The following is a 27,313-nucleotide window of genomic DNA, read 5'->3' as shown; positions in this document are numbered from 1 at the left end:
ATCCCCCAAACCCCCTACCCCCGCTGCCCTGGCTCCTGGTATACATGATTTCAGTCTGTTTTTTTACAGGTTTAACTTTTTAAGATTCCATTTATAAGTGATACTGTACTTATCTCGCTTAACATAATGTGCTCAAGGTTTGCCCATGTTATTGCAAATAGAAGGATATACTCCTTTCTCTTGGCTGAATAATATCCTATTATGTACATGTACCTCATCTTTTTTGAACCCATTCATCCATTAATGGACATTTGTGAAATGGAAAGTGAAGTATTAGTGGCTCAGTTGTGTCCAACTCTTTGTGACCCTATGAACTGTAGCCCACCAGGCTCCTCTGTTCATGGCATTCTCCAGGCAAGAATATTGGAGTGGGTTACCATCTCCCTTCACCAGTTCACCAGTTCACCAGGGGATCTTCCCGACCGAGGGACTGAACCCAGGTCTCTTGCATTGCAGGCAGATTATTTACTGTCTGAGCCACCAAAGAAGCCAATAGGTGCTACATCATTTTTTTAAAAATCCATTCATACTTTTATGGGTATTTGGGTGAGTTTTCATGTCTTGGCTATTGTGAGTAATACTCTGATAAACATTTTTTCATTTTCTGTAGGTCTATTCTCAGAAGTGGAATTGCAACTTTGATTCTTTACTACCTACAAAGATAATATTCAAATATCTTAACTTAGTAGTCAGACCCTTCAGACTAGACACCCAAGCTCCTTATCCAGCATCTTTGTTTCAGTTAAAAGGATCTGCTCAAGGTCTCTGGATGCGCTCTGTATTTTCCTACCTCCATGTGTTTCTGAAAGCTGAAATCCTTTTTATTTCCTTCCTTACCCTATAATTTCTACAAGTCCTTTAAGATACTATTCAAGTTCCACCTCTTACTTGGTCCCAAGAACATTAATGATGGAAGAGGTTTTAGAAATTAGGGCTCTATTATTTATTCAGCATTCACCACAGGATGCTTAGCATTATCGTGTCTCTAATTTATCTCCCCAACTGACATTTTGATTCTTTCGTACAGGTTCTGGGACTTAGAGTTCTTGGTATTCCCTGACATCCTTGTGTCTTATTCACTGTAAATGTGTAATAAATATTTGCAAAAGGTTAGACCCAAGGTTATTTCAAATATATGCATACACATATACATTAATATGTATACAAATATATACATATACTGGAGAAGGAAATGGCAACCTACTCCAGTAGTTTTGCCTGGGGAATCCCATGGACAAATGAGCCTGACGGGCTACAGTCCATGGGGTCACAAAGAGTCAGACATGACTGAGCTACTAACACACACACACACACACACACATATACATTTTAAAATTTGAAATAACTCTGGATCTTTTTACATCTGTGTTTGTATCTTCAAAATGCATTGCGCTTATTCCACAGTTAATTTACTCTAAAGGAAACATTTTAAATACATGTAGTTATAAACCATTGCTGAAGCATTCTTTCTTCCCTCACAGAAGGTCATTGGTCTTCTCTTCAGGGAATGTTCTCTTCTGTCTACTGAAATACAATGTAGCTTTACTTTTCTTCTTTATTTCCTGATCCCAAATATAATCTCCACACATGCACTATCTTTGTAGGTGAAATACTTCCTGCCTCAGTGAAATCCAGCTCCCAAATGAATTTCTGTTGGTTTAGAGAGCAACTTGAGGATTCTGCATTTGGCACCATTCAGTTTCCTTGGCATCTCTCCACAGTCACCATTTAGAAAACTCCAGGTCGGCAGGATTTCAATCCATCATACACTCTGTGGAGATTAAAAAAGGATTGCATTACATTGGCTTGAAAATGTGATGGAAAATGAAATTTGCTTTACCAAGAAAGGAAGCTTTTGAAACTCAAATTGTTCTAATAGGACCTTTATACAGAGATTTTTGAGTAAAATGGCATAGATAGTGAAAGTTCCTTCTTATTTAGACTGTCACTATATAAGCATCACAATTTAAAAAATCACTTACATGAATAGAGAAAGCTACAAAACAATATGATTATGTTTATGGTCTTAATTATAAAGCAAGCTTGGATTAAGATCTTAAGAAAAGTCCTAAGTACTGAAGAGATTATAATGCATATAAAATAATATCCTATTATTTACTTTAAGATTAAACCATCTTAAAGTTAAATAAGTGTGAGGAAGTCCCAACAAGGTGCAATTATTTTCTATCTATGCATTTGTAAAAATAGCAAATTCTTTACAAAAAATTTTTTTGGGTTCTGGTTTGCTGGTGCCTTAAATACATACTTCATCTGCCTCTTGGGTAATTCTGCTTATATAAATGTAAATGTATTAAAAAAGGTCTGGAAAGGAGCATGCCAAATCATTAACAGTGGTTACACCTGAGGAGTGGGCTAGGGAATGGGGGACATTTTATTTTTCCATTTTATTCTATTTTTCCCCCTAATCACCTATAGTCATTTTATTTCATGCACAGTCATTAAAAACTAACATGCCAGTAGAGTAAAATACCTCATCCTTTTTTTCTATCAAAATTTCATATTAAAGTGCTTGTATTTGATACAAGTGAATGCAATATAGAGATGCAGTATATGTAATGTATAGAATGCAATATAGAAATCATCCTTCAAATTGCAGATTTTTCTTTCTCTTTCATCCAATAACATGGTTAGACAGCTGCTCACTCTTAGTTTTTTCCCCTATATTTCTGCTAATAATCATCACCACTAACATCCATTGAGCTCTTTCAGTCTGCCAGGCACTGGTACAGAGCTCTGTGTGTATTATTTTAAATATTTTAAAATTTTATTTGGATTCACTAGGTCTCATAGTTTGGCTTTCCTGATGGCTCAGCAGGTAAAGAATCCTCCTGCAATGCAGGAGACACAGAAGACTTGGGTTTGGTCCCTGGGTTGGGAAGATCCCCTGGAAGAGGACATGGCAACCAACTCCAGTATTCTTGCCTGGAGAAGCCCATGGACAGACTAGTCTGGAGGGCTACAACCCAAAGGGTTTCAAAGAGTTGGACAAGACTGAGTGACTAAGCACAGGGTCCTAGTCATGGCACACAGGATCTTCATGGGAGCACTGAGCTTTCTAGTTATGGCCCGTGGACTTAGTTGTCTGGGGCATGTTCCCTGACCAGGAATTGAACCTGGGTCTGCTGCATTGCAAGGCAAATTCTTAACCACTGGACTCCAGGGAAGTCGCTCCATGTATTAATTTGTTGAACTCTCACAACAAACCCTGTGAAGTGGGTATTATTATTATTGTCATTTTACAGTTGAAGAAAAAAAGGGAGGCCACACAGCTAGCAAGTGATGGAACTGAACTATGTCTCTGGCCTTCTGACTTCAGATTCCATATAGGAAAGAGGGAGGGAGAGGAACTAGTTTGTGGTTTAAAGTTTTTTCTTTATTTCATAGCTGGCATATACACTTTTGTCTAATTGGGAGGTGACTAAAGGCATCTGGGTCTGGTTGATGTGTTGGCTGAAAATTACTATGATTATGAGGATGATTATTATAGTATTTAGTAATTATGCAGTGCTTTATACTTCAAAGAGCTGTGCTTTATAATCATTTATTAGCTATGTCTCACATCTCTACAATATAAAGATGTACTTATCATGCATTTTTGTAGATGGAGAAACTGAGGCAGAGTAAGATGGGTTACATCCATCTTCATAAGGAAGTGTGAAGGTAGTATGCAACTTGCTGAGACTTGCTAAACAGGACAATAGTTTAGTTTTTTACGCCTTTTAAAAGAAAATGTAAGTTCCAAATTTTTTCTCCATTTAAAATTACATATTAAATGTAAAATGCTGATGACATATTTGAATGTTGATGAGGAATGTTGATGACCATTCCTCTAATTTTAAGCTTTTATTGCATTTGTGTCAATGTGACTTTTTTGCTCAAATTCAACCTTGCTATCTCCCATTTCTCTACACAAGCATAATTTGACTACAGATACTGGTTTCCAGTGTCCATATTATATCACTTCAAATTGCTTCCATTGTCTTTAAAAGATGCCTATTTTTCACCACATGCATAGGACTCTTTAAGATAATTTGCAATAAAAACAAACAGTGTAAGAATTATATTGGAATTAAAGGAAATCTTGGACATCTGCAGTTTGTACACTTCAAAACTGAAGATTATAAACGTGTCAGTATGACTTGGGATAAAAGGGGGAGAGAGATGAGAAGGATCTGTGTGGGTTTAATATAGCACCCTATAAAAGGCCTGGAAGAGATACATGGATTCTTCTATAAATCTAGTAGTCTCTTTCGTTTGGGAGGCAGTCATGACCATAGCACATGGGAAAGGCTCAATAAATATTAATTTAGTGGTTAAGACCATGTCTCTGGAGACAGACTGCCTGGGTTCTAATCATGGCTCCATTACTTGCGTGTTACCTGAACTAGCTGTGCTTTTGTTTCTTCATTCAGGAAAAAAAAAATCACAACCCATAAAGTTAATCACGAAGTTTATTTAAGTATTTGTTATTATTTGTCATTTCTGTTTCCAAGGCACTTGACAAATAACATCAGCTACAATGCCTGTAAAATGTTGGTGGTAATCGTATTTATAATCTGATGCCTGAGCTTGCTTGGCTAGTTTAGAAATGGTACAACATGGTACCCCACAATTTTCTACCCCAGAAAAACAATTTAAAATTACCTCAAAATACATATTATATAAGGCAGAATTCTATTTTTTCTTTCTCTAAGATTCCCATATGATTCCACACACCAGTGGTTCCAACCTCAGTGTGCGCCATGAAGATTTCATGTGTGAGTGAAGCCAACTCATTGTACTACTGAAAAAAGAGCTGCACAGGAGCTAAGGGCATTGACACTTTGTGGGATGCATGCCCAGTTTGCCATAGTGTCCAAATTTTCAAGAGACACCAGAAATTGGGATTGTTATTTTACATGACATTACTCAATTTAAGATTTTTGACTCAATTTATTTCTTGGTATAGAACTCTGTGGGTCAAACAACACAGTTGAGGCCATTTGTCAAATCTCTGCCAAATATACTAGTACGTAGATATGATAGATACGAGTATGCTGTGCTCTTATTCAAACCGGTTTTTAAAGCACTTGTGCCAAGACATGAATAAAAGGTAAAGAAGATGAAAATATGACAAAGCCTTCATGAAACTCACAAGTCTAGTGGAGTGGTAGGCAATAATGTCACAGAAGAGAGTGAAAAATGGCATAGCAGAGTGTGGAACCCAGGACTTAAGCCTGGTGATTTAAGTATTTGATCAGGCCTACATTAAAACAAACAAACAAAAACCACAAAGAACCCCATTATTTCAAAAGTTGGCAAACTGGTGGACACCCAAGTAGATGGCTCTTTCGTTTAACAAAACACCTGAATGGATTTTTGGGGTGGGAGCTATGCATAGACAGGGCGACAGCCTTGCACAGTTCCAGCGGGACCATTCCTATTGTGCCCTGTGCAATCGGCACCCCCTTGAGCACCATTTAGGTTGTATTCTTTGTGAATGGTACCTTCTGGAATTGTGCAAGTTGGCAACTCTGTCAACAAAGATAGGCCTAGAGTCTGGTCTGAGAGCAGGATTGAGAGCTAAATCCTTCTACATAATAAAGTGGGAGGAATTTTAAGTCTTTGCTTAGCGGGTGGAGGCAGGAGGGTGGAGGGATGCTTGTAATGGGGAAAAGAAAAGGGTTTGGAGAAAAGATGTTTAGGATGAGGATGGGCCAGCAATGTAACAACAACCTGGAGCCTATGAACCTGGTGAGAGATTTCTTGTAATTTTTAAGAGAGATACATATACTCCTTTGTTATCCTCTCTAACCTCCAGTAGATACTGATAAATGAAGTCAAATGCTTTTTCTGTGGCATCAGCTACAATCTTTGACTCTCTTAGGTACGAATCGGGAGATAACCACGAAAGACTCAGTGCTCAGGCTCACGTAGCAACACTTGGCTAAACATATTAGCACTATAATAACTTGTCTTTTTATTGCTTTTCTTCAAAAAAGTTCAGAGTACTTATGCTTTTATTTCCTCATTTGTTCTAACATTCCAGTGTGGAAGGGGGAGATTTATGATAACATTATTTAGAGATGGAGAAATTGAAATAGAGATTAAATCGCTTACTCAATGTTGCATAGTTGGGGTGGTGAAGCCCACAGCGGAATTTGGTTCCACAAGCTCCTGCCACGAAGTAGAGAGATCATGAGTTTTGGAACTAGAGGGATCTTTGTTTGAACAACCCTGATTTCTCCCCCTTAATAAGAATGTGGCCTTTAAGTCAATTACTTCATCTAAGCCTCAGTTTTTCTCTTCTGTACAATTAAGGCCATAAAACCTCATAGTAGGGTAGTGAAGATCAATTTAGAAAATGCAGGTTAAGCCCTTGTACAGAGTAGTTTGCAAATGAGATTAGTTCCACCTCCAACCCAGTAGTATCTGGTTAAATTTCAGTACAAATTGACAGTAATCAAAAAAGAATCCTATTAATTTTTTTTCTAGCCTCCTCTCCTACTGAAAGCAAAACATAAATAAATCACTTAATTTACTGGGAAGAACTTTTGCTTCAGTAGAGTTATTTCTGTTGGGGATAATTAGAAAAAAAAGGTGGGGGGTGGGGATTTGTGGAAGACAAGATAGTGGAGTACAGAGGTTCTAAAGCTTGAGAATGTATCAGAACCACTGAGAAGGCCTGTCAGAACACAGACAGCTGGGCCCCACACCAGTTACAAGGTCTGGAGTGAGGCCTAATAATTTGCATTTGTAACAAGTTCAAAGATGATGTTGATGATAGTAGTCCAGAGACTACACTTCAGAGAAGCACTAGCATGGCTAAGTGAAATTCTGGGGGTGAGGTCCAGCCCTCTGTGTTTTGACATGACCTTTCGGTGATTCTGATGCATTCACAAAACTGAGAACCTCTGGCATAGTGGTGGAAAAAGCAGCTGAGGAGGAAGACTCACATTCAAATCCTGGCTGCACCAGTTACTAGTTAGATGACCAGATTCAATGACAAACCTGCAGCGCCACTGCATCCAGCAGGGAGCCTGACAATGTCTGCGATTCAGGGTTCCTCTCGCTATCCCTCTAAGCCCTCGGTGGAAAGTAGTGAGTCCTGCCAGGCCAGACTATGTTTTTTACTTCTTCACACTCCAAGGCACGAAAGGCTGATAAATTTGGCCATTAGAAAAGTATTTACAAACATTTCTGTGATCACAGAAAGAAAATAAGGCAGCACTGTTAAAAAAAAAAAAAAAAAGCCAAAAGCAAAGGCATTGTTTGCATCTTTCAATTCGTAATAACAGGTTGTGAACTATTTTCATTTCCCCTGACTTTCCTAGTAGAAAATTTAAAAAATCTTCCTCTTCCTCCCCCACAGTTTTAAGAGATGCTTGTAAATTTGTTTGGCAGATAGTATGCATGCTAAGCGCTCCCTGCCAGTCCCTGACCCAGAATCTAGCCTCAAATACAGAAACTACCTCAGATGTTTGGTGCCTTTCTGATTTTGTGGCTGAGGAATCCTTTTTTCCGTCTCCTTTTCATGCCTGTCCTCTGACTCTGGGTCCTCGAACTGTCTCAGCTCACAGTGTCACAAGTACCCAGGCTGGCCCCAGGACATTGTTTGGCTCACCTACCTTCATTTTTCCCATTGCAAAAACCTCTGTTTTTTAGTCCCTAAGTCACCACCGACTCTTCCGCGACCCTATGGACTGCAGCCTGCCAGGCTCCTCTGCCCATGGGATTTGCCAGGCAAGAATACTGAAGTGGGTTGCCATTGCCTTCTCCAGGGGATCTTCCTGACCCAGGGATTAAACCCATGTCTCTGGCATTGCAGGGGGATTCTTTACCACCGGTACTCTTGGGAAGCCCTCTACTCTTTTATTTCCTTATTTCCTTCACTAACCTTTTCAAACACCTATGAGTAATCTGTAGTTTTCCAAATTACCTCCTTCTAGAGTGATTCCACTGGTGGAAAAACTGTTCCTATTAGTGACAAGGTATGAGAATGGTTGATTTTTACCCAGACCAGGTGGTGCTAGTGGTAAAGAATCTGGCTGCCAATGCAGGAGACGCCAGTTCCATCCCTGGGTGGGCAAGATCCCCTAGAAGAGGGCATGACAACCCACTCCAGTATTCTTGCCTGAAGAATGCCATGGACAGAGGAGCCTGGTGGGCTACCGTCCATAGCGTTGCAGAGAGTCGGACTCAACTGAAGCAACTTAGCACACAGCATTTTCATTTTGAGTTCCTCTAACAATCCAGAGATGATTATATACGTGTGCGTGTGTGCACATGCAAACACACATACACAGAGACTATATTAAACATATCACAAAGGAGGAAAACGGTCCTAGAGAGGTAAAGTAACTTGCCCAGGGTGAAAAAAATAAAAGTATAAAATAACAGGACCCAGGCAGTAAGCTTCCAGTTTCCCAGTTCTTGGCCTCAAGTGATGCAATAAAGGAATATAATTTGATTCCTGTCCTCAAAGAACTTAAAACTCGTGTTAGGGATGGGTGAAATTTATACACACAACATGAGTTAAAATAAAATCAAGAACTAATGTTTGCGGTATCGGGTTTGGTCTATTTAGACCGGTATCCTCCTCTGCCAGAAGTAAAGGACAGCACCAACCTCAAGGGATTTGAGGACGATTAACTAACCTAAGCACCAAAAAGCTTAATACAGTGTCTACCACGCAAATAAATGTTTAGTAGTATTTTTAAAGGAGGCAAAGTGGGGTGGTAAGAATACTGGAGAGGGTCGGAAGGCGGGTGAAGGCGCTGGACCTTTGCACCTAAATCTTCTGAGCCTCAGTTTTCTCCTCTGTAAAATCAGGTGGCCTGAGTAGAACACGTCGAAGAGCTGTAAACGATTCACCCGGAGTTTGGGGAAAGGCGGAGCCGCGGGGCAGAAAGGGTTAGCAAGGAGCCCGGGGGCGGCTTTGCGGGCGCCGGCGGCAGAGGCCCCGCCCCGTCCCGCTTGGGAGGCCCTGGCAGCTCCAGCCCGCGAGCAGTTCCGGTGCCAAAACCCTTCCCTCCCCCGCTCCCCCGGAAGTGCTTTTCTAGGGTTCGGGCCGTAGAGAGGCCTTGTAGGCACAGCCGCTGAGGCTTGGTCGGCTCTGAGGAGGGGCTCCTATCCGTGTGGGAGCCCAGGGTTTAGCGCCGGTCGACCCGCGCCTTGGCCCCTCTCACCTCCCGGGCCGACGGTGAGTGGCCGGGGGAGTGAACTGCGACGGCCGCGGGCCGCGTCGGGGCTGGCGCTCTCGGGCCCCCGCTAACCCGCTCTGGGCTCCAGGCTGCGGGCTGGGCTGTCGGGGTTCGAGAAAGGGGGTTGTCGACCGCCGCGGTTTTCGCCGAGCCAGGGGGACTGGAAGGAGCGGGCGGTGGGGGCCGTGGGGTGGGCGGGGCGGAGCCAGGGAGTGGGTTCCCGGAGCTGTTGTTGCTGTTGGGAGAGTTAAGAATGGGCTGGGCCTCTGTCCATCCAGCCCCCTCATTTCTGCTCCCCTATATCCTCTCGCTGTCTCTGGGATTTGGTTTTTCTGTGTCCGACCCGGGGCTGGGAATCTGGACGTCAGATTCAATCGTGGGCTGTAGTTGACTTTGGCGATCTCTAGGTCTGTCGTCCGGCTCAGTAATTAGCTGGGGTCCCAGGAGTGTCTTCTCTTCGGTCCCAGGGCGGGGCGATGCGTGTGTAGACACCAGAGATCTTCTGCAAGGCTTTCCGTCTAGACTGGTGTAGGGGTTGCTCAGGATCGGTTTGGACTGCGCTTGGGACCGGTGTTGGAGGCGTAGGGCAGTGTGGCACCAGCATGCCTCCCATGATCTTTACTCACTGGAAAGCTTACTCAAGCTCTTGTTGAAGTCACTTCTTAAAACAACAAACTTGCTTGAGGAAAATCAGGAGTTCAGGTAAGTTCCCTTATTTTCTCCGCCGACGTTAGGAATGATGCTACTCTCTAATCGGCACTCCTAATTTCTGTGGCTATCTGAAGTCAAAGTGGTTTGGTGAGTTCAGTCTGCGGTTGTTGTAAGAATTGACTGCGTAGGGTTGGAGAATTATTATACCCTCCCTTTCTTAAAGTTTGTTTACCTTCATGTTTGGAATTGTCATTTTTCTTAACTTTTAAAGAAAAATTGTGCCCTGTAACTCCAAGGAGATTCCTTAGACTGTTACAGCTGTTGCTGCAATGCAGAGGTTCACACAGGTGGCCAGAGGTGTTTTTGTTGTTGTTGTTTTTTGCTGTTGTTTTATAATATTAGATGTTTACTTCAGATAAATTGAGTCTTTCGTAGAGGAGAAAGTGATGTAGGTCGTTGTTTTTAGCGAACAGGTTTTAGGTAATAAACAGCACCCGAAAGGTTTGTAGGAAATACGATTTCCCACATTTACTAGTGATTTTAAAATTACGATCATAAAGGAATACAGTTACTGTTGATTTTGACTGCCAGCAGATAACCATTACTTTTGCGGTGCAGAGCATATGCTCACCACCTTTGTGAAACCAGTGACACTTTCCTGTACTTCTCATCTTGTGCTTGTATTAGGACTTATGCTCTAGTTTTTTTGGGAGTACTTGGCTCATTCTCCTTCCACCACCGGAAGGGAGTAATCTCATGAATTAGGGAAAATAGACTGAAGTGACTATTCTGGGAGCTGTCTTATGCACAAGAAAATTGATTTCACCATTGTTGATCTTCTACAGGTAAAGGGTGGATGATTTTTAAAGTCCCTGCAAAAGATTGTGGAGTGAAGACTAGTTGCCCAACTTTTAGATTTAGATAGAAACTGTAGATTCTCAGCTATTTGAAGTGCTTGGGATATTGAAATTGAGAGGATCTGGAAAAGGAGTCAGGTTAGATACGGTTATGAATTCGTACTGAAGGTGTGATAGTGTGTTTTGAAGGCAAAGATTTCAAGAATTGTAAGAATAGAAAAAGGAAAAATCAGCTGCCCAAAGTAAATTTAATTATGCTCACGTTAATTCAGCAGATACTGAACATTTGCATTGGAAATTATATTATTCAAGTCAGTTCAACAGATATTGCCGTGTTAGGCATCAAAGTTTGTTAGGCAACCATGTAGGAGCAAGAAAAGATACAGCCATAACAACTAAGCTTCATGTTTTGGCAGTAATTTTCTAAGGTGTGTCAGAAGTCATGAAGAGCGTATTAAATATTTAGGCATATTAAATTTTTTTTTTCTAATTGGAGATGAGTGCTTTGTGCTTCATGAAAACCACTGCTAGGCATTAGAGGATGCAAAGATTAAGTCTTGAGTCTTAAGGAATTTGAAATCTAGGCGATGTCATATATTTGTATAATAATTTACAGCATATAAAAATAAATACTTCCTATGTGAGTGGTTTGACCTAAGTTTGGAGTTGTATGAAAGGAAAATGGGTTCATTTTTATCTAGAGTAAAATGGAAGGTGGTAGAGGTATAGTAATGCTTTTAAAGTTAGCTCTGAAGCTATTATTTATTGAGCATTTCATGCATACCAGGCTCTGTGCTAGTTGCTTTACATACCTTTTCTAAGCTTCACAACAATATCTGAGCATATTTCTTAATAATGAGGTCACTGATACTTAAGTGACTTATCTGGACTCTGTAGTAGCAGGTAACTGAGCCCTAGTTTGAATACAAGTCTGTCTAGGGCCAAAACCTGTGTGTTTTTGCTACAACATGCTAATCCCAATAAACCAGCAGCCTGAGTTCAACATTACAGAGGGTAAGACTTTTCTAAGACAAAAATTTAGGGGCTGGAAGTAGGTGGATGAAGAAGGCTTTTTAAATAAAGGGAATGATGTGAGCACGAGTATGGAGGTGGGAAAGTTCATTATGTACTCAGAGGAAAGTATGTAGACCAGCTTACCTAGGATATAGGGTTCATTTTGGGGAATAAGAGATGAGGTTTGAAATATAAATTGGGACTAGATTGTAGAACATGTTTAAATGCTGTATTTCAGAGTATTTGGGAGGTAATGAGAAACTACCAAGGTTTAATAGTGTAGCATGTAGAATGATTTGTTGTATAAAGCCAATTTTCAAGAGAATATAAATAATAGGAAAAGGCAGTGAGGGTATCATGATTTAGGTAGGTGGGCGGGAGTAGGGATTGTTGAGAAAGATTTGGAGGAATTGGAGGCTGAAGATTACACTCATTTTGATTGTAGGTGACGGCACTGGTGGTATTACTAAAAATATGGGCAAGGAGGTGCATAGTGAGATCAGTTTTTAGTATAGTGAGTTTTTTATATACTTAACAAACACTGAAAATAGTCAGAATTCTTTGAAAATATGGGTTTGGAGTTCATGAGAGAGGTCAGTGCCAGGCATATATTAAACATTGGTGTAGAGAATAATATAAATAGATGTATTCGTTGAATCTGTTTAAGAAGATGAAAGAGTCAAGGGAGAGTCTAGACCCCCCCCCCCCCAAAAAAAAAACCCTTTATTTTAGATGGCATCTGTTTAAAACAGAAGGAAAAAACACTAGATAGATAGATGGATAGATAGTTTTATTCAGTGAGTAAAAATTTTGGTAGTCTGTGTACTGCTCCCTCACATTGTAGACTCAAATGGCGTAGAAAGAATCTGATCATTGAAAATCTGATTGGGAAACAACTTTCTTGCTGTACTCCTAAGAATACTGTGCTATCATTACTCTATCTCAGGGAGGAGGGACTGTTTCAGACTCATTTGGTTCAATGTCAGTCTTTGGTTACTTTAGAGCTGTTTGGTCGTTTCTTTTGGACATTTGTTGGCAAGTGATATGTGAGGATTTGGAAAATTCTCTGTCATTGTATTCTCTTTATATGTATGACTTTCAATTTTGGTTTCAATATCATTAATTTCTGATTATTCAAAGACAATTTTTGTCCCTTGGATTACTACTGGCTGCTAGCAGTGCCTTTCATAGAAAATGGTATTTAATTGCATATTTTTCTTCCAACTCCCTTTTGTAAGTACTTTTGATTAACATGAGTAGTTTTGTCTCTAATGTTTGGATTATTTTAGAGAGAATGATAAGACACTTACCATATAATGATACATATATTAAAAACTATTCATTTTAATTTTGAAAGTATTTAAGAACTATATAGATGTATAAAATTTCCTGTGGTTTCCTGTTTAAATATTTAAGGGAACCTGTATATCGGTGTGTAAAAAAATGGTAGTTATTTGCAGAATGAGGCTTAGAGTTGTAACTTTTTGAGGGCAAGTTGATTATTTTTAGATTAAATTATTATGGAAGTGTTTATTTCCTTCTTGAGAATTAGTATATTCCTTTTGTTTTTTAGGAATATGTTTTTCACTCTTGTCACAGGCGCTTGGGAACATCCTGAGTCCTGTGTCAGTGTTGTTGGAGGCAGTGGGGTTTGTGTGTGCTTTGTCTGAGCTGGTTAGCTTAGTTGCAGTGAGCCTGGTATTAATAAGGCAAAGGTCAGGAGTTCCATTTAGCTTCAGTCTGAGCGATGGCCAGGGAGTACACCTCTCACTCCTGCCAGCTGTCTGGGACATTCCTCGGTTGTCGCTGGTCACAAAGGTGACTGGATTAGGATGGATTTTTTTTTTTTAAACCACTGGAAGAATATTAGAGGAAATTTAGCATAGTGATTAGGAACTCGGACTCTGGAATAAGACAGACCTATGTCATGAGTCTGCATAAACTCTGGGAGTTGGTAATGGACTGGGAGGCTTGGCGTGCTGCAGTCCATGGGGTCGCAAAGAGTCGGACACGACTGAGCGACTGAACTGAACTGAACTAATGTCAGAATTCTTGGTCTGTGATCTTGGGAGAGCCTCTAAACCCCTCCAATGAAGAAAGCCTCGATTTCCTCATTATTGAATAGGTTAATATTTGGTTTGGGCATGTCCTACCATTGCTTTCTTTTTCCAGGTGGAGGTTAACTGCTTAGACCTGTGGTTCCCAAGTGCTGGACCGTGGAGTGGTGTCAGTCCACGACAGAGTTGTCACTTGTCTGAAGTGAAATGAGAATGAATGAACTTCTCAGAAAGCTACATTTATTGAATTTAGAAGATAATATGTTTTTCTAAAATTATCTTTTACCATTTTTGGTATCAGAATATTAATTTTTTAAATGAAATAATGGTGATAGTAATTGGTAGTTATTTTCTTTTTAAATGTCTTTGGCAGAATAAAAGTAACCACCCCCACCCCACTCCACCTTTTTTTTTTTTTTTAAGATTATGGCTCTGTGAAATCTAAAATCTTGGTTAAACAGAACCAGGAGATTAGGGAAGAGTACTCATTCAACATATTTATGCATATTCAAGGTTTGGCTTACAGTCTACCCTTCGATTACCCTATAGGGGTTGTATTGTCATTCTCACCTCATTGAATTTGAATTTGTCAAGTTTTACATGAATACCTACAGCATATTTCAAGGAGCAACTCAGATGGTTTTCAGTTGAGTTCAAACAGCTTGCTCCAAATTATTTGTTTAAAGCTATGTTTCTCAACCAGAGTCCCAGGAGGAAACTGGTGAACTGTGGGGGCTGCCTGGGGGTGCTGCTGTCAGTCATTCCTCTGCTGATTAGCCAAGAAGATAAATAAGTCACTCGCCTTTGACATAGTGAAGTAGCAGAAACTGGCTTTCCTTTTCACCTCTTCTGTAGAATTGTTGAAGCTAGAGTTAGAAAAGCTTTATTTAATGTAGCAAGTAAACCTTGTATGCATATCAGTATTCGAAATGCTTTCTAGAGAAAGAGAATAATTCAGTGCTTTGCATAATTGGTTATGTAAGTGGAGCCTCAGAAGTCCTCCTGGGGACACAAAACAATTATTAGCATAAGCGGTTATTGAAATTGCATTCAGTTGTTTAGATGAGAAGCTTATTGACCCCCTGGTTCACGTAGAGTTGAGGCGAAAACTTAAGTTGCAAACCTAGCTTGTTAAATTAAGGCTTAGCATTTGTTTCCGTTGAGTGTTTTTGGTTAGGTAATTTAAAAAATTGGGAGTGCTGTAGAAATACTTAATTTGTGTTAGAATGCCTAAAGCAAAATGTTCAGGTTAAGCTGAACTAGCTTAGGACCTCTGTACTTTAATTTTAAAGAAAATTGGGTGTTTGCTGCTTTAGATATTAAGGATGCTATTGTTTTATAGTTTTGTTATATATCTTTGATTCTGGTAAATGAAAAAAAATCACGTATATTCATTTATTTAATAATGCTTGCAATTTTCCTCTAAAGTGCTTCTAATGGCAGTAATGAATGGTATGCTCAGAAGTCTGGAGCTGTGGCCCAGAGTGCCCAGAGTGCACATTTCACGATGTCTGTAGCATTTAGTTTTAAAAATTCTTAGGAATTTTGCATTGCTGTTTTATATGTATGTAAACAGTGTTTTAAAGTGCTGCCAGCTAAAATTGGTGCCCCCAAGAAAGGTCATATGTTCATCCTGTGGATTTTTGTATTCACTTTGACATGGCTTGTATTACAATTTAGTAGCACTATGCTTAACTATTTAATTTTGGCTCATGAAAAAAATATCTTGTGTTCTGATGGTTTTGGTGGAACATGGGAGATGATGAAAAGGTCTTCACACTTTCTGTATTTTTCTCAACAAACAGCAAACTATTTTAAACTACTGCTGAGGAGCTGTAGTTTCATAGAAATAACATGACTTTGAAAGGAAATTGAATAATTATAAAAGTAAGAACATCTGAAAAATTAAACATTGCTCAGTTATCAGTGTATTTCTAGTGTTATAAAAAATATAGCAACTTTGTCTAATAGAACTTACTGCAATGATGGAAGTGTTCTTTATCTGTACTATTTAATATAGTTGCCCTCATATGGGCCACTAAGCACTTAAAGTGTGTCTAGTGTTACAGATAAACTGATTTTTAAATTTTATTTAATTTTAATTAGTTTGAATGTGAACAGTTACTTGTGGCTACTATATTAGACAGTGCTGCTCTCTAGGGTTAGGAAGACAAGAGAAAGAAGAGAGGTTAGTAATCTTCATGCCACCTCTCAGCTCAGTTATAGGCACTCCACAAGTAGTTCTTAAAGAAGATAATGAATCTTTTTATTGTTTCAGTTTTGAATACCAAGCTCTGGGGCATATTCTAGATTTTTAGGGAATGATTGCTAGCCTTTTTTTTTTTCTTGTTGATTTTTAAAATTTACTTTTATTACAGAAGCATATAGGATAATAAATGTACAGCTTAAATAATTGGCTTAAACAGTAGAACATTGCCTCTTTGAAGCCCCTCTGTACTTATCACCACTTGTGTTCTCTGACATGCTTCCTAAGTCACCATGATCTGAATTTTGTGTTAATCATTCCCTTGCTTTTCTTTTTAATTTTGGTTAATATATTTTTAAAAAATCCTTTTTCCTCTTTCTTCATGTTTGGAAGTTTGTAGTTTCCCTTTATTTTAGTTCTTCCTGACTTCCAACAAATTGTATATTCTTTTTGTTTTAAGCACTGTTGCTTTCATTTGCCTGTGTAATACACACATACACATACATACATACATACATACATACATACAAATGTCTTTGCTCATTTTCATTTGCGTCTTCAACTTCCTGTTGAGATCTGAGATCATTTTCTCCCTCCCTGAACATCCTTTAGAGGGTCTGTTATTTGAAAAACTTATTTGTTTGAAAGTCTTATTCCTGAAGGTGACTTTCCTGTGTGTGCATTCAATGCTAGCAATTATTATTATTTTTATTATAGATCTTGCTCCATTCTCTTCTAGCTTTTATTGTTTTTGAAAAATCAGTAATCGATGTGATTTGCCTTTGCTTTAAAGATACATTGGCCCTACACATCTGCAGGTTTTGCCTTGTTGGATTTAACCACCCATGAACTGAAATATTTAAAAAATTATAGGAAGTTTAAAAAGCAGAACTTGAATTTGTTGCATGTTGGCAACTATTTATATAGCATTTCCATTGTATTAGGTATTTTGAGTAATCTGGAGTATGCCCGAGGACATACATGCTGCTGCTGCTGCTAAGTCGCTTCAGTCGTGTCCGACTCTGTGCGACCCCATAGATGGCAGCCCACCAGGCTCCGCCATCCCTGGGATTCTCCAGGCAAGAACACTGAAGTGGGTTGCCATTTCCTTCTCCAATGCAGGAAAGTGAAAAGTGAAAGTGAAGTTGCTCAGTCGTGTCTGACTCTTAGCGACCCCATGGACTGCAGCCCACCAGGCTCCTCCGTCCATGGGATTTTCCAGGCAAGAGTACTGGAGTGGAGTGCCATATGCAAATACTACACTGTCTTGTAGAAGGGACTTGAACTTTGGCGGGTATCCTCTGAGGTGTTGGAACCATTCATGTCCCTTTGGAAAACTGAGGGATGACTGTTTTTGTTGTTTCATGAGAGCTAGTTTTGACATGGCTTTTTTTTTTTTTTTTCACCCTTGGTGTACTGCACTTTTGTTTTGATATGTCTGAAAGATGGTTTCTTCTGTTTATCATGTTTGGTGTTCAGTAGGCTTTGGAATCTAAAGATTGATGTCAGTTCTGGAGAACTGTTGGCTATTTTCTCCTCAAATTTTATCTTCTTTATTTCATGTCTGAAACTTGTGTTTTGAAGTATGTTAGATCTTTTTACTCTACCCATTGGGCCTTTTAATTGGTCTTTTATATTTTCTATTTCTGTGTCTGTTTGTATTGTGTTCTCAATAATTAGTGCCTTTTCTTCCAGTTAGCTAATTCTCACCTCAGTTTTGTTCACCTGTTTCATTGAGTTTTTTTCACTTTATTTTATCAATTATATCTTTTTAAAAAACTGTGGTAAAATACACATAAATAGAATTTACCATTTTAGCCATTTTAAAGCATATGGGTCATGACATTGAGTATATTCCCCTTATTGTGTGACTATCACCCCTGTCCATCTCCAGGACTTTTTTCATCATCATAAAATTTTGTACCCATTCAACAGTAAGCCCTTGTTCCCTCTTCACTGAGCCCCTGGCAACAGCTACTTTCCTTCTGTGCATTTATTCTGTATGGTCATATAAGTGGATCATACAGTGTTTGTCATTTGTCTAGTTTATTTCACTCAGCATAATGTCTTCATCTGTGTTGTACCATGTTTATTGAGTTTTTGAAAATTTCATTTACTCTATTTTTTGGTCATTTCTAGAAGTTGTATTCAGTTCCTTTTAAAGATTATCCTTTTTTAAAAAAATATTTTTTCCGTTTTTAGTCATATTCCCAAGGTACTTTATTTCTTAAAAATCTATTTAATATGCTTTTTTTAATTGAGTGTGATAATTACAGTATTTGAAGTCTGCAGATGTGAGTCTGTTGTTTTGCTTGCTCTTGCTCGTAGTGCTGTGCTTTCCTAAATCATTTTGTGTTCTGACTGTGAGGTTCCTTAGAACGTTCTCTGTATTAATTTTGTACAGTGAGTTTTAAAAAGTAGGATTAATATTATAGCTTAGAGCTTATAAGTAAGCACCTGGAGATTAGTATCCTGTGTTTTTAAACTTTTTAATTTGAAATGATTTCTAACTTACAGTAAAGTTGCAAGAATGATATAGTAGACTCATATATCCTTTACCCATGTTTATCAACTTTTAAACATTTTGCCATATTTGATTTATGGCACAAACATACATTATTATTTGTTTTTGTGACCACTGAAGAGTTTGTTGCATACCTTTTTACTTTTTAATAGCTCAGGATGTATTTCCTAAGAATAAGGATATTCTTTTAGGTAATCACAGTACCATTATCAAATTCCAAGAATTTAACATTGGTAAATACTTTAGTCTCCATATGCTTTAAATTCCAGTCCTGTAGATTTGATCATATCTTGTATTTAGTTGTCATTTCTTTTTAGTCTCCTGTGTGGATCACAATAAACTGTGGAAAATTCTGAAAGAGATGGGAATACCAGATCGCCTGACCTGCCTCTTGAGAAACCTATATGCAGGTCAGGAAGCAACAGTTAGAACTGGACATGGAACAACAGACTGGTTCCAAGTAGGAAAAGGAGTACGTCAAGACTGTATATTGTCACCCTGCTTATTTAACTTATATGCAGAGTACATCATGAGAAACGCTGGGCTGGAGGAAGAACAAGCTGGAATCAAGATTGCCGGGAGAAGTATCAATAACCTCAGATATGCAGATGACACCACCCTTATGGCAGAAAGTGAAGAGGAACTAAAACACCTCTTGATGAAAGTGAAAGAGGAGAGTGAAAAAGCTGGCTTAAAGCTCAACATTCAGAAAATGAAGATCATGGCATCTGGTCCCATCACTTCATGGGAAATAGATGGGGTAACAGTGGAAACAGTGTCAGACTTTATTTTGGGGGCTCCAAAATCACTGCAGATGGTGACTGCAGCCATGAAATTAAAAGACGCTTACTCCTTGGAAGAAAAATTATGACCAACCTAGATGCATATTGAAAAGCAGAGACATTACTTTGCCAACAAAGGTCCATCTAGTCAAGGCTGTGGTTTTTCCTGTGGTCATGTATGGATGTGAATTGGAGTATAAAGAACGCTGAGTGCTGAAGAATTGATGCTTTTGAACTGTGGTGTTGGAGAAGACTCTTGAGAGTCCCTTGGACTGCAAGGAGATCCAACCAGTCCATTCTGAAGGAGATCAGGCCTGGATTTATTTGGAAGGAATGATGCTAAAGCTGAAACTCCAATATTTTGTCCACCTCATGAGAAGAGTTGACTCATTGGAAAAGACTCTGATGCTGGGAGGGATTGGGGGCAGGAGGAGAAGGGGCCGACAGAGGATGAGATGGCTGGATGGCATCACTGACTTGATGGACGTGAGCCTGAGTGAACTCCGGGAGCTGGTGATGGACAGGGAGGCCTGGCGTGCTACGATTCATGGGGTAGCAAAGAGTCGGACACGACTGAACGACTGAACTGAACTGAACTGAAGTGAAAATGAGCTTGTCTTTGTCTTTTATGTAATTAAAGAATACAGATAAATTGTTTTATAGAAAAATGTTCAACTTCGATTTGTCTCATAGTTTCAGGTTATTTATTTATCATCAGTCAGACTACTACCAAAGGTATGTGCCCCTCTCACAATATTACATCTGGATATACATTATGTCTGTTTGCCCCTCATTAGTGATTTTACTTTTGGTCAGAGTGTTGAGTGGTTTATTCACTGTATAGTTACTGGTTTTCTCCTTATATTTAATAAGCAATCTGCAGGGAGGTCCTAGTGTTTTGTTCTTCATGAAAAGATAAGTACAGTGGGACTTCCCTGGCAACCCTGTGCAGTGCAGGGGGTGTGGGTTCGATCCCTGGTTAGGGAGCTAGATCTCACATGCCTTGAGGCCAAAACATAAAACAGAAGCAATCTTGTAACAAATTCAATAAAGATTTAAAAAGTGGTCCTCACCAAAATAAAAAAAAGATAAGTACAGTAATAATATATATTTCATTTGTATGAAAGATTTCTAGTTTGCCAGGCATTTTTATACATACCTTGTTTTAGTGCTCTTTTAAAAAATTTGCTTTTATTGTACTTCGCTCTATTACATTTTTTACAAATCAAAGGTTTGTGGCAACCCTGTGTTGAGCAAGTCTGTTGGTACTATTCTTCCCATAGCATTTGCTAGCTTCATGTCTTTTTTGTTACATTTTGGTAATTCTCACAATATTTCAGACTTTTTCATTCTTATTATTATATTTGTTATGGTGATGTGTAATCAGTGATCTCTGATATTAACTGCTATGACTTGCTGAAGGCTCAGTTGATAGCATTTTTTAGCAATGAAGTTTTTAAGACAACTTTTTATTGAAATATAGTTGATTTAAAGTATTTTTAAGTTAAGGTATGCACATTTCTTTTAGATATGCTGTTGTACACTTAATAGACTACAGGATCACATAAACATAACTTTTATATGCACTGGGCAATGAAAAAAATTTGTGTGACTCGTTTTATTGTGATACTCACTTTATTGTTGTGGTCTGGAACTGAACTTGCAGTATCTCTTAGGTACGCCTGTATTTTATGACCTTATTTTAATCTTTATGGCAGTAGTACATATTTGATAGTTCTGGAAACTAAGACTCGAAAACATAGCTAATAAGAGGCAGCATTGGAATTCAAACCCTTAAAGTTTTCTTAAGACTGTTTTTTAAACTAGCCACAGTTGCCCTCTAAGTTGGAAGATCCACTGTTAACTTAGGGCATGGTCTATGTCTTGTCTCCTGTGTTGTCAGTGCCTGGAACGGTTGAGTGAATAAGTAACGCACAGACAGGAGTTGCCATCTGACATGAGGGTCTTACATGTTAAAAGTTCTAATGTAATTATATTTGTTCACATTTTATACTTACATATATAAATGTAGGCATACGGATAATGTGTATGTATGTTGTTGCTCAGTCACTAAGCTGTGTCTGACTCTTTGTGACCCCATGGACTGCAGCACATCAGGGTCCTCTGTCTTCCACTGTTTCCCAGAGTTTGCTCAAATTCATGTCCATTGAGTCAGTGATGCTATTTAACCATCTATCCCCTGGCACCCCCTTCTCCTGTAAGTACATAATAATATATATGTAGTTGCTTAAAGTTTGTCTGGAAGGTTTTTCTGAAGCTCTGCATAACTCTAGGTAAGATTTTTTTTTTTTTTTAGATTAAAAAGTAAATGGATTTGCCTTTAATGAAGAAAATTTGGAGATTTCTTTTTCTTGGCTGTGCCGCATGGCTTGTGGGATCTTAGTTCCCTGACTAGGGATTGAACACTGGCCGTCAGCAATGAGAATGTGGAGTCCTAACCATTTGGACTGCTAGGAAATTCCCCCACATTTGGCTTTCTTGAAGGCATTAGGTGATAAAGATAAGTGAGGCAGATTTTCTGGTATCAGTTCAATTCTTTTTTTTTTTAAGCAAATCTTTAAGATTGGGGTGATTGGAGGAATGTAGTGTATTACTAGAATGTAATCTCTTGACCTGGTTAATTGGTGGATGCTGGGCCCTAACAAGATTCACCTTTTCTCCTGTTTTACCTCTGACTTTCCACCTTCTGTTCTTGGTTGAAGCCGGAGGGACTTGGGCATAGGACACAAGTTCCCCCTTGGCTTCAATTATTGGGACCCTACTAGGTATCAAGAACCATGCTGGATATTGAGGTTAAAATGGTGAATCTAGATAGATGTAGTTGTTGTCATGGAGCACAATTCAGAGGTGATGAACTATTATATCCCTTTGTTTGTGTTAGTCATTTATATATTTAAATCGAATATTTCTAAGAAAATCTTACTTATGTCGGCTGAAATTTTCCTGGCCAGAGAAAAAATTCTTGAGACCCTTAATGGATTGTGTAAGTATAGAATTTGAGACTGAAAACTACTCAGTAAGTGTGTTCTGAAAACTGATTTTAATTTCAATTGAAGTCTTTTATTAAAGCCTAACCTAAGTAAATTACAGATGCTATAAAGACTGCCTCCTATGGGGTTTTATGAATAGTTACTAGAAGTAGTGTCTTGGAAGTTATATGTATTACATAGTTCTTTGACATTCCCTTGTCTCCCCCTCACTCAAAAAACTTTAATGTTACACAAGCAAATGCATGTATTTTTTTTTAAACTCTTATTTTGAGGTAGAGCCTTACAGAAAGTTGCAGAAATAGTAGGGCCCTGAATAGTACTTTTCACTCAGTTTCCCCAATATTGACATCTTAGATAATTGTCATACAATAGGAATATGAGGAAATTGATATTGAGACATTACTGTTAACTAGAGTTTCCCATATGTAATGTTAACATTACTGATAACAGAATTTCCCTGATGGCTCAGGAGGTAAAGAATCCACCTGTAATGCAAGGGACACAGAAGACATGGGTTTGATCCTTGGGTTGGGAATATCCCCTGAAGAAGGAAATGGCAACCACTCCAGTATTCTTAGCTGGAGAATCCCACGGACAGAGGAGCCTGGTGGGCTACAAACGGTCCAGTGGGTTGCAAAGAGTCAGATGTGACTGAGCAACTAAGCATAAGTACTGTTAACTAGAACACAGGCCATGTACTGATACTATCTTCTTTGTGTGTGTGTCGTTCTGTACAGTTCTCGCCCATCTATATATTTAACCACTACTGCAGTCACAATACAGAACTGTTCCATCACCACAGAACTCCCTAGTGCGACCTCTTTCTTTGTGTTCACAGCCCATCCCCTCATCCCTTGCTTTGTCATTTTGAGAATGTTGTATGAGTGAAAGTATAGTGTGTAACCTTTTGAGATGCATGCTTTAAAAATATAATTTGTTTTAATTCTCAGTGTAAAATAAACTTTTCTAAAAGGTGATTTGGTGGTAGGAAAAACAGATTTTGAATCTACCACCCTACTACAGTCATCATTCTGCTTTTTTTAATACCCCATTTTATATGATGTTTTATATCATATTTATAGTGTATGCTCAATTTTGTTTGCTTTTTAAACATTTTTTGGCTGCGCTGTGTAGCATGTGGTATATTAGTTCCCAGGAACGAATCCATGCCCTGTGCAGTGGAAACGTGAAGTCTTCACCACAGGATTGCCAGAGAATTCCCTTGTATGATTTTTTTAAACTTAACATTATTTCTGTGCAGTCATCATATATAATTTTTGCTGTTATAAGGAATATTGCAGAAAACACTTAAAAGCATGTATTTTTCTTCATATTTTTAGTCATTTTCTTAGAGCAGATTCCCAAATATGTGATATGGAGCCCAGGATATGAGGGTTTATTAATCCTGAGAATTTGGTCAGATTGCGTTTCAAAAGATGGAGGAGCCTGGTGGGCTGCAGTCAGTGGGGTCGCTAAGAGTCAGACACGACTGAGCGACTTCACTTTTACTTTTCACTTTCATGCATTGGAGAAGGAAATGGCAACCCACTCCAGTGTTCTTGCCTGGAGAATCCCAGGGATGGGGGAGCCTGGTGGGCTTCCGTTTATGGGGTCACACAGAGTCGGACACGACTGAAGTGACTTAGCAGTGCAGCTTTTCAAAAGGGTGGTATTACTAGTACTGTTTCACTGTATCTTTGTTAGATTGGATACTAGGGTTAACTTTTACCCCCTAACTTAAGGTGAAAAAGGTACTTCTTTGTTCTAATTTTAGAGTGCATTTCTTTATGTAACAGTTTTTCTATGAAGAGTACAATTGATTGTAACACCAAAATGCCGTGACCTTTTAAAAATGTGATTTCGGTTTTAAGTAATTTGGAAAAACTTTTTAGTATCTGTGCCAGTGTTCAGCAGTTCTGTGCAGGAGGTTGAGTCACCAGTTCCTTCTCTTTACTTTGCCTGTAACCTCTTCGGTTTATAGGTTTGTTACCTACAGGATTACCAGTTTCTGCTTTGCTTCCTCTGGCCTCTACCTTGATCTGGCTAGTTTCCTCAGTCTGATCTTTGACCTTTCCCTCTGTCTGTGAAGAGTTAAAACTGCCTTTAAATTCTGTTTTATTAGAAAGGGATACTTCATAGATAAATGCCTCATGGGTATGGATTATTCTAAAAAGACAATCCAGAACTCGAATGAAAGATCCATCCATAAAGAAAAACCCTGACCCTATGCAGAAAAAACTCTTCACAGAGCACTGCTCCCTCCACTGGCACCGCACCAGCACCTCATTCACTTTACCTGCTTGCTTGTCAGCCTTAGATGCTGGGTCACGCCGATACATTAATACATTCCTTGGATTACCATAATATTATCCTTACAGTGTAACCCTGGGAGCGTGCAGTCTCAGGACTACTGGACATCTTCACTTTTTCAGTGGCCACCACAGAAGTTACGTGGTTAATCATGTGTGGAGTATGTAAAATATACCCAAATACAAAAAGAGCAGAATAATGAGGAAATTATGTACCTTTTACTTTTCTCTTTTGAAAGAAAGCATTGCTATATTCTTTGAGTAGTAGTCAGACTATCAGAATACTAAGAAAACCCTTAAAACAGAAGTTTTAAGTAGAATGTCATTAATGCCAACACTTTGCTTTATTTTAAAGCAGTATTCCTACAAATTTTTGAGGTAGCTACATGTGAAGATCTCATAAGAGTTGTTGAGTAGTAGATTGGACAAGTTCGTTAGCAGGGGATCATAAAAAATGATATATATTTTTAATTTTTAACTCGAATAGACATTCATTCACCACTTTTTTCTGCATAGGGTCAGGGTTTTTCTTTATGGATGGATCTTTCATTCGAGTTCTGGATTGTCTTTTTAGAATAATCCATACCCATGAGGCATTTATCTATGAAGTATCCCTTTCTAATAAAACAATTTAAAGGCAGTTTTAATGTTTTACATAAAATCCTCTACAGTTTTATGCTTTTTCCACTATTCTTTTAAAGCTGTTTTTACATACATCTAAATCCATAATAACTTCAGAAAATAATTAGCCTTTGAATCTTTTTGAACTTTTCAACATAATTTTCAGAGAAACAACCCCTTTCACGCTCATAATCCATCAGTTTACATAATCTTAAATTACATAATTACAATAACAAGTACAGTTGGCTTACGTGAATTTGGGAACAAACAGCTGGCTCTTGTTAAGCATCCAGCTCATTTGGTGAGAATGGAAGGTTGAGGACACAGTGAGAAAGCGGTTGACTCAGAGGACTACCAGGTGCAAGTAGTCAGCCTGTGATGAACATCAGGAAGTGATTTATGGAGGAATTTAAGTTCTTTATTTCTCTAAGTTGATAAAGTAGAGGTCTGTTAAATGAGTTTCTACTGAATTATTATTCTGATTTCTGTTATTTTAAAATAATTTTTATTTATTTTTGGCTGCGCTGGGTCTTCGTTGCTTTGTGTGGTCTTTCTCTAGTTGCGATGAGCAGGGGCTACTATTCATTGTGGTGCACAGGCTTCTCATTGTAGTGGCTTCTCTTGTTGCGGAGCACAGGTGCTAGGGCACAAAGGCTTCAGTAGTTGTGACACACAGACTCAATAGTTGTGGCGTACGGGCTTAGTTTTTCTGCAGTAAGTGGGATTTTCCTGGACCAGGGATTGAACCCGTGTCCCCAGCATTAACAGGCGGATTCTTAACCATTGTGCTGCCAGGGAATTCCTTATTTCTGTTTTATAGAGGAAAGTGGTGAGGCTTCAGAAAGTTAAGTAAGATTCCCTAGATCAGGCAGGTAATAAGTGATGGAGCCGTAGGACTAAGGAACAAATTGGAGTTACGAACACACTCTCAGAATGGAAGTCATTCATATGGAGGGGACTTACTGTACAGTAATAGGTTTGTAACACTTTTTCACACAAATAATACATGAAAAATAAACATAGAAAATAAAGAAAACATTTTAAATTTTACAGTATAGTACCTTGAAAAGTACAGTACAACAGTTGGCATCCAGGGGCCAGCATTGAGGGAACAGGCAAGGAGGTGCTACTGCACTCTGAACAGTATTATACAGGAAAGTACACAAAAGCACAACCACTTGTAGCGGATGCACACACCTGACCATGTGTGCCAGATGCACGAACTAACTTACATGATTGGACGTGTGAACACACATTTGCATCTTTGAAAGCTCACAACGTGAAGGTCTGTACCTAGGGTACTTACTACGTACTAGGTCTGCATGAAGCTCAAGTGTAGCATGTCCTTTTACCTCCTGCGCAGGTGCTCGATGCTTTTTAGGTCGTCTTGTTTACCCAGTCATTAAATATCCTTGAGTGCTCTTTGGGTATGTTTGGGGTAGTGTTTTTACAGTTATTCCACATCTTGGGCCCTTCTTTCATTTTTCTCCTTAGTGTTTCTTTTGTACTAACTGAAAAATGAAGGTGCATCCCAAGGTGAAAATTAGGCTTATAATTGTTTGTTTTTATCTTATATTGGCTCTATGTATGTGAGAACAAGACTAAAGTCTTGCAGTGTTGTAACTGCTGAGGTAACTGTGAAATAAGAGAATGTAAAAGGGGAAAAATGAAGTGGGAGCAGACATAAATTTTGCTTTCTTCTGTTAAATTTCATTCTTAGTTTGGAATCTAAACAATCATCTTTATCCCTATCATTATTTCATGGAGCATCAGTAGAGCCATTAGAATTTAAAGAAAAGGATATATGTACACATATACATATATAATTAGTGTAAAAAGTTATATTTCTGACAGTATGTGATAGGCTCTTTAAATCTTAAAAATAGCATAAAAAACTTTCAGTTCTACCCTAGGTGTTACTCAACTCAGGATTGAAAACCATTGATATGAATTTAAATGTTCATTTGTATAGTTGTTAACTTGTAACTTTCATATGATTATAACTAATATGATAAGTAGTACTGTTGAGTTGTTTATTAAGTGCCTTGGACACTCTTTAGCCGTAGTAGTTTACTAGT

At 38.6% G+C, this 27,313-nt stretch overlaps 1 protein-coding gene across 3 annotated transcripts in view; it reads left to right on the top strand.

The window, feature by feature from the left end:
• The first annotated feature begins 9,017 nt into the window (after positions 1 to 9,017).
• FRS2 (fibroblast growth factor receptor substrate 2) overlaps positions 9,018 to 27,313 on the top strand; it is a 110,656-nt gene continuing 92,360 nt past the window's right edge. The window contains exon 1 of one of the 3 annotated variants that reach the window (XM_069584673.1): positions 9,018 to 9,202. The gene's annotated coding sequence lies outside the window, so the exon portion shown is untranslated. Of the gene's footprint in view, positions 9,203 to 9,404; positions 9,906 to 27,313 lie in introns of those variants that run through there. The other 2 variants (XM_069584675.1, XM_069584674.1) reach the window with 2 other exon arrangements.

This window comes from Ovis canadensis, chromosome 3 (genome assembly GCF_042477335.2).
Source record: "Ovis canadensis isolate MfBH-ARS-UI-01 breed Bighorn chromosome 3, ARS-UI_OviCan_v2, whole genome shotgun sequence".
NCBI classification, from domain to species: domain Eukaryota; kingdom Metazoa; phylum Chordata; class Mammalia; order Artiodactyla; family Bovidae; genus Ovis; species Ovis canadensis.
This window is presented reverse-complemented; position numbering and strand designations above follow the sequence as displayed.